We start from the raw sequence: 8,756 nt of genomic DNA, 5'->3' as shown, positions 1-8,756 counted from the left end.
TTTGATTATAAGAGGAATGTATTAATAGTCACTACCCTTTCCAAGCCACAAAGTCTGTTTCTACAAAGGAATTAATAAACTGTTGAGGAGACTGCAGTGGAGGAAGAACCAGAGTTATTCCAAAGACCATTTATTCTGGAACAGAGTAATACATAAAATCAAGCTTTATTTATATAGCACATTTCAGACATGAATGCAACACAATGCACTTCACAGGAAAAAACGATGAAATAAAAACACATATTTACTACACAAGAGGATAAAAATGTAATGTAAAACTAAGACAAAAAAATAACCCTAAGGAAAAGCTAAAAAGGTGTGTTTTAAGATCTCTTAAAATGTGTCCACAATTTTAGCCCCCCTCGGGTTCTCTGGGAGGCTATTCCAGAGGCAGGGGGCATAGTAACTAAAAGCTGCCTCTCCATGCCTCTTGGTCCTAGGCTTTGGGCTAGTTAAAAGGCCAGTGCCAGAGGACCTGAGGGCCCTACTGGATACATAACTTCAAAGCATATCTGATATCAAATCAAATTTTATTTGTCACATACACATGGTTAGCAGATGTTAATGGGAGTGTAGCGAAATGCTTGTGATATGTATCGGGGTGCACAATTGTGGATTGATTTGAAAACCAGTAGAAGAATCTTAACATTAAGTCCTAAACTTACAGTCAGCCAGTGCAGAGACCTCAAAACCGATATAATGTGTGCTCTCTGTCTGGTCTTGGTCAGTACCCATGCTGCAGCATTCTGTATGTTTTTCAGTTGACCAATGGCTTTCTTCGGTAGACCAGATAGGAGAGCATTACAGTAGTCAAGCCTGCTTGTGATAAAAGCATGGATGGGTCTCTCTGTATCAGCCTGAGATGGAAACGGATGTACCTTGGCAATGTTCCTCAGGTGGTAAAAAGCAATTTATCACATTCTTCAGAATCTAAAATTATACAATTTTTTCCCCCTGGTGTTTTATCTTTATTGGCCGTGAATTAAAATGTGCAGCCAGTGTAACGGCAGCCTTCCTCCTCTTCACAAGAAGAGAGGCTCAGGGAGAGTGCGTGGAGGAGGAACAGAGTTCTGGAGACGCACAGGAAGCCTGGTGCGTGGTGTAGGCACTGGTGTTACTGGGCTGGGGCGAGGAGGTGGCACCGGATATACCGGACCGTGAAGGCGTACAGGAGCTCTTAAGCACCGAGCCTGCCCAACCTTACCTGGTTTAATGCTCCCCGTAGCCAGGCCAGTGCGGCGAGGTGGAATAGCCCGCACTGGGCTGTGCTGGCGAACCGGGGACACCATGCGTAAGGCTGGTGCCATGTACACCGGCGTACTGGAGCCCAGATATGTTGAGCCGGCTTCATGGCACCTGGCTCGATGCCCACTCTAGCCCGGCCGATACGTGGAGCTGGGATGTACCGCACCGGGCTATACACACGTACAGGAGACACCGTGCGCCTTTCCGCACAACACGGTGTCTGCCCGTACTCTCGCTCTCCACGGCAAGCCCGGGAAGTTGGCGCAGGTCTCCTACTTGACTTCGCCACACTCCCCTTTAGCCCCCCCCCCCCCCCCCCCCCCCCCCAAGAAATTTTTGGGGTTTCTTCTCGGGCTTCCTGGCCAGCCGTGTTCCCTCATAACACCGGTTCCCCTTCGCGGCTGCTTCCGCTCTCCTAGCTGCCTCCACCTGTTCCCATGGAAGGCGATCCTTACCAGCCAGGATCTCCTGCCATGTGTAGCAACCCTTTCCGTCCAACACCTCTTCCCAAGTCCATTCCTCCTGGTACCGCTGCTGCCCGTTGCTACGCTGCTTGGTCCGAGATTGGTGAGTGGTTCTGTAACGGCAGCCTTCCTCCTCTTCACGAGAAGAGAGGGTGTAACAGGGATCGGACCAACACGCAGCGTAGCCAGTGCTCAACATGTTTAATAAAACTAAACAGTGAACACTTACAACGATACAAAATAACAAAATGTGGCAAACCGATACAGCCCTATCTGGTGCAGAGAAAACACAAAGACAGGAAACAACCACCCACAAAATCACAACACAAAACAAGCCACCTATATATGATTCCCAATCAGAGACAACACAAAACATCTGCCTCTGATTGAGAACCATATTAGGCCAAACATAGAAACAGACACACAACATAGAATGCCCACCCAGCTCACGTCCTGACCAACACTAAAACAAGCAAAACACACAAGAACTATGGTCAGAACGTGACAGCCAGATTCTCTCTGTGCTTTGGTTCCAATAATAAGTACCTCGGTCTTGTCTTAATTTAGCTGTAGGAAGTTATGAGCCATCAAAGTATTTAAATGCTGTGTGTGTTGATTTATCTACAAAGTAGCATAACAATGGTTGGACTGTGAAACCATGACAAATATTAACAGGCTACATGTACAGTGCCTTTAGAAAGTATTCAGACCCCTTGACTTTTTCCACATTTTGTTAGGTTACAGCCTTATTCTAGAATTGATTAAATTGTCCCCCCCCCCCATCAATCGACACACAATACCCCATAATGACAAAGCAAAAACAGGTTTTTAGAAATGTTTACTAATTTATATTTTTAAAAAACAAACAAGCTAGGCACACCTGTATTTGGGGAGTTTCTCCCAATCTTCTCTGCAGATCCTCTCAAGCTCTGTCAGATTGAATGGGGAGCGTTTCTGCACAGCTGTTTTCAGGTCTCTCCGGAGATGCCTGATTGGTGGAGTGCTGCAGAGATGGGAGAACCTTCCAGAAGGACAACCATCTCCACAGAGGAACTCTAGCGCTCTGACAGAGTGACCATCGGGTTCTTGGTCACCTCCCTGACCAAGGCCCTTCTCCCCCGATTGCTCAGCTTGGCTGGGCGGCTCCATCTAATAGGGAAGTGATGAAAAACTTGATTTCTGAGTAGAAGGGCCCTTAATAGGGGGCTCCCGAGTGGCACAGCATCTCAGTGCTAGAAGCGTCACTACAGACCCTGGTTTAATCTTGGGGTGTATCACAACCAGCTGTGATCGGGAGTCCCATAGGGCAGTGGACAATTGGCCCAGCGTCGTCTGGGTTAGGGGAGGGTAAGGCCGGGGTAGGCCATCATTGTAAAATAAGAATTTGTTCTTATTAACTGACCTGCCTAGTTAAATAAAGGTTAAATACATTTATTTTTTAAAGAATAGGTTTGCAAACGAAAGTGACGTCTAAACTGGTTACAGATCTTGAGAGTGGTTTTTACCAAAATGTTAACCTGAAGTAGCAGACTGAATAGGGGAATGTGCCAAAGCTGAGGATGGCATACATGAGGAAGATTCTATCTTTACCTTGTACTCAGAGACTAGGCCAAATGCATTAAGAACAGATAGCACAATGGGTAAGGATACATAGGGGTTTGAGTTATAGAGAAGCAAGTCATCAGCATAACATTAGCCTCTTTGTTCGATGTCACCTCTGAACACTCCTTTTATATGTGGGTTGATTCTAAATGCAATAGCGTGGGGCTCGATGGCAATGGAAAAAAGGGAGGGACCTTAGACACCCCTGTCTAGAGCGTATGAAGAGAGGGAAATAGTGTGAGTTGGTGTTATTCATTCTGACAGATGCAAGTGGAGAAGTGTATAGTAACTTGATCCAAGCAATCCATTTTTTACCGAAGCCACATTTTTCTAAAGTATGAAAAAGGTAGCCCCACTCCACTCTCTCAAAAGCCTTCTCAGCATCTAGAGAGATTAGAATCTTTGGCTACTTTGAGATTGAAGGATTCTACATATATTGTCTGATATTTAAGAAAGAATGTCTATTTTTTATATATCCTGTTTGGTCAGAGGAAATAACAGATGGTAAAACAAGACTCCAAACGCATAGCTAGTAGTTTAGCTCAGAGCTTAACATCTACATCGAACAGTGAGATTGGGCAATAGGACCTGCAGGAGAGAGGGTCTTTATTATTTTTCAATATAAATGAACTGGAGGCTTGTGTTAAGGTTTGAAGGAGAGAGACTGATTCAGAGGATTCAATAAACATACTATTCAAGAGCGGGTCTAATTTATACAGAAACTTCTTATAAAATTATATTGGGTATCCATCTGGTCCAGGACATTTACCACCTTGCATTGCATGTGCCACCTCCAAAATCTCTTCCATGGGGATAGGTTCCTCCAATTGAAGTTTGGAGACTGAATCAATTGTTGGGACAGTTAGAGTTGTCATGACAGTCTGCAAGAATCCAAATAGGTCAGATCAGGTTTGCAATGAAAAACTTCAATCAGACCTCCTTTTACCCTAGAGGGGAAAGTAAATAACTAGGAGGGGTTAACAACTCACACCCTGTTGTAAATCAAGGCAGAAGATTCCGGTCTGCACTCAAGATTCACCAAAGGAATGAGCTTTGTTTCAACAGACTTTTTCCAGCTGAAACTCTAACACGTTCAAAAGCGAATACCGGAACAATAGTTCTAACATAGAACATGGGGAATGGTCAGAGGCAATCTATAGAACACTAATGTAATTTTGTTTGTTATTTTGTTATAAAGTAAATACTGTAACTTGGAAAGTATACCCACTGCATGTATGAAGTTTCCATACTATGCGTTGTGCATGTAAAATAAAAATGATGAACGTGTTTTTGTTGAGAGGGATGTGATTTGAGAAGCTATAAGAGATAATTGTTTTTATAACTTTGCACAGTAAGTAGTCACCATCCCTGAGTGAGGTCAGAGAGCGTATCAGCCTGCCAAAACCACCCCTTTTTTAAGTAGGACCATCCTGTTACTCTGTCAAACCATCGATACGGCTGGCTAGCCTATCTTCAAAGAAACCTCTTCAAGAGTGAATGAAAGGAAAGTCAACTCTGTAGTTCTGTTCAGGACTACATGACAAGTCACCGGATACCGGACAACTACAGAGAAGGTTGGAACCATTTTGGACAATTAAAGCCTTACAAGATTGCCGTGAAAATGCCAACTCCCTTTCCAAGGCTGTCCTGTTCACCGAGAGAGTTCCCCGGCAAACCCAGGCATTTTACGTAAATACAATCATGATTTCTTACTCAAAGCAGGAGGTGGTTTATGTGCAAAGTATATGGTTACTGTAGGTGAGTATTTTCTGAATGTACCAATGTTAAGTGTCAATGTCCCTCTCTCTCCCTCTCCATCTCTTCTTTAACATGCAGCCATGTTGTTGTCATTCCGCTAGAGACCTGTTTTCAGCGTATTACGTCTCCAGTCAATAACCGATGCAAAGTGTGTATGTTTATCCTGTGTTCCCATTTAATTAGCTAGTAAATAAATAATTAAACCAATTTGGGTAGTACTGAATCATAAGTAAGGCTCGGGTTTTTGCAGATGGAAGGAGGTTACGACTGTTCAGAATGATGATTTGATTTGAGGTTATGATTAATAAGTTGACTGTTTATAGATGTGATAGGTAGGTAAGACCTTTTAGAGTTTAATTCAGGAGATGGTAACTCTTTAAAGATCCACTCTCGTGGTGCTCCAGATCCTAATGAGTTAATTGTTACATGATTAATTTAATCGGGTAACAATTAAACATAGTTAATTAGATAAACAATAGTCTTCAGATTAATGTTAAAGTCAAGTCACGACAGAGTATTTAAAAAATGTATCAAAAGCCGAGGGGTCAGCCGACTGTTTCCGAAGTGTATAAAGAGTCCTTAAACTTGTTACTCATTAGGTGGGGATCTATTGTTGCACCTGTAGGCGTTTGAATGATGTGTTGAGCAGAGGAAGACTGGTGAAGTGGATGAGAAAGCAATTTACTTGCCTTGTCACCTTACTCATAGTGAGTATGTTGCGACTTAAGCAGCTGTTCCTCAATTTGGCCTGTTGACAAGGTATCGAATTCAGCTTGTAAAGAGAGACGATCCCTGTACACATTCGGGGATGGTGAGGTAGCGTAAGTATTGTCTAAATGCAAAATACTAATTGTCAGTTCAGAGTCTCTTTTTTCAATTGTTTTGCTTTCAAAACTAGTATATTTTTATATTTTATTCATTTTATTTAACAGTTATTTAACTAGGCAAGTCAGTTAAGAACAAATTCTTATTTACAATGACGGCCTACCCCGGCCAAGCCCTAACCCAGACGATGCTGGGCCAATTGTGCGCCACCCAATCACGGCCAGTTGTGATACAGTCTGGAATCGAAATAGGGTCTGTAGTGAGGCCTCTAGCACTGAGATGCAGTGCCTTAGATCGCTCTGCCACTCATATGACATGACTTGATCTCTAATGTAGGCCTTAAACTGAAACGTAGGGATGTCGTTAGTAGCTATAAAAACATAAATCTGAGCAGTCACAAAGTTGACAAAACCTTCATCAGACAGCAAGCGCGTATTAAAACGCCAAGGTGCACGAAGCTTAGTCCCACCAGCAAACAATAGCTCTAAAGTCAGAGGGGTGGTTTTTTTCACCTTCATTTAAACAGGTAAGCTAGTTGAGAACAAGTTCTCATTTGCAACTGCGACCTCGCCAAGATAGAGCAAAGCAGTTCGACACATACAACAACACAGAGTTACACATGGAATAAACAAACATACAGTCAATAACACAATAGAAAAAGTCTATATACAGTGTGTGCAAATGTAGTAAGATTAGGGAGGTAAGGCAATAAATAGGCCATTGTGGCGAAATAATTACAATTTAGCAATTAAACACTGGAGTGATAGATGTGCAGGAGATGAATGTGCAAGTAGAGATACTGGGGTGAGAAGGAGCAAAAAATAATAATAATAACAGTATGGGGATGAGGTAGTTGGGTGGGCTATTTACAGATGGGCTATGTACAGGTGCAGTGATCTGTGAGCTGCTCTGACAGCTAGTGCTTAAAGTTAATGAGTGAGATATGAGTCTCCAGCTTCAGTGATTTTTGCAATTCGTTCCAGTCATTGGCAGCAGAGAACTGGAAGGAAAGGCGGCCAAAGGAGGAATTGGCTTTGGGGGTGATCAGTGAAATATACCTGCTGGAGTGTGTGCTACGGGTGGGTGCTGCTATGGTTACCAGTGAGCTGAGATAAGGCGGGGCTTTACCAAGCAAAGACTTATAGATGACCTGGAGCCAGTGGGTTTGGCGACGAATATGAAGCGAGGGCCAGCCAACGAGAGCATACAGGTTGCTGTGGTGGGTAGTATATGGGGCTTTGGTGACAAAACGGATGGCACTGTGATAGACTGCATCCAACTTTCTGAGTAGAGTGTTGGAGGCTATTTTGTAAATGACATCGCCGAAGTCGAGGATCGGTAGGATAGTCAGTTTTACGAGGGTATGTTTGGCAGCAAGAGTGAAGGATGCTTTGTTGCGAAATAGGAAGACGATTCTAGATTTAATTTTGGATTGGAGATGCTTAATGTGAGTCTGGAAGGAGAGTTACCAGTTTAACCAGACACCTAGGTATTTGTAGTTGTCCACATATTCTAAGTCAGAACCATCCAGAGTAGTGATGCTGGACGGGCGGGCAGGTGCGGGCATCGATCTGCTGAAGAGGATGCATTTAGTTTTACTTGCATTTAAGAGCAGTTGGAGGCCACGGAAGGAGAGTTGAATGGCATTGAAGCTTGTCTGGAGGTTAGTTAACACAGTGTCTAAAGAAGGGCCAGAAGTATACAGAATGTGTCGTCGGCGTAGAGGTGGATCAGAGAATCACTAGCAGCAAGAGCGACATCATTGATGTATACAGAGAAAAGAGTCTGCCCGAGAATTGAACCCTGTGGCACCCCCATAGAGACTGCCAGAGGACAACATGCCCTCCGATTTGACACACTGAATTTTGTCTGAGAAGGTGTTGGTGTACCAGATGAGGCAGTCATTTGAGAAACCAAGGCTGTTGAGTCTGCCAATAAGAATTGACAGAGTCGAAAGCCTTGGCCAGGTCTGTGAATACAGCTGCACGGTACTGTCTCTTATCGATCTTAACAGTACCACCGGGAAACTAAAATCCAAAGAGCTATGAATGCAATGACTGACAGTCCATGATATCAAAATGATAGTTTTAAACAGATTTTGAAGCTATACATTTTATTTACAAAGACTCAAATGACAACAAAAAAATCAACAATGGAAGTATACAACTTTTGATTTAGGGTTACGATGTGTAAGTTATAGCCTTTAAGAATCCACGGTATATTGTCAATTGAAATAGCCAGAAACAGGATTGTGAATTTGAATATGCTGGAGGTTTATATGCTTCAGTGTAGCTGTAACTGCTAGAGTTTGTCAGGTTAAAGTTACATTTCAGCAACAAAATTAAATATTTAGACATCAAATCAAAATGTATTTGTCTCATACACGTGTTTAGCAGATGTTATTGCAGGTGTAGCAAAATGCGTGTGTTTCTAGCTCCAACAGTGCAGTAATATCTAACAAGTAATATCTAACAATACACACAATCTAAAGTAAAATAGTGGAATTGCGAATATATAAATATTTGAATGAGCAATGTCAGAGCGGCATAGACTAAGATACAGTTGAATAGGACAATAGGATACAGTATATGAAATGAGTAATGCAAAATATGTAAACATTATTAAAGTGACTAGTGTTCCAATTATTAAAGTGGGCAGTGATTTCAAGTCTATATATATAGGGCAGAAGCCTCTAATATGCTAGTGATGGCTATTTAACAGTCTGATGGCCTTGAGATAGCTGTTTTTCAGTCTCTCGGTCCCAGCTTTGATGCACCTGTACTATCTCGCCTTCTGGATGATAACGGGGTGAAAAGGCAGTGGCTCGGGTGGTTGTTGTCCTTGATTATATTTTTTGCCTTC

Source organism: Salvelinus namaycush, chromosome 20 (assembly GCF_016432855.1).
Source record: "Salvelinus namaycush isolate Seneca chromosome 20, SaNama_1.0, whole genome shotgun sequence".
NCBI lineage: Eukaryota > Metazoa > Chordata > Actinopteri > Salmoniformes > Salmonidae > Salvelinus > Salvelinus namaycush.
This window is presented reverse-complemented; position numbering follows the sequence as displayed.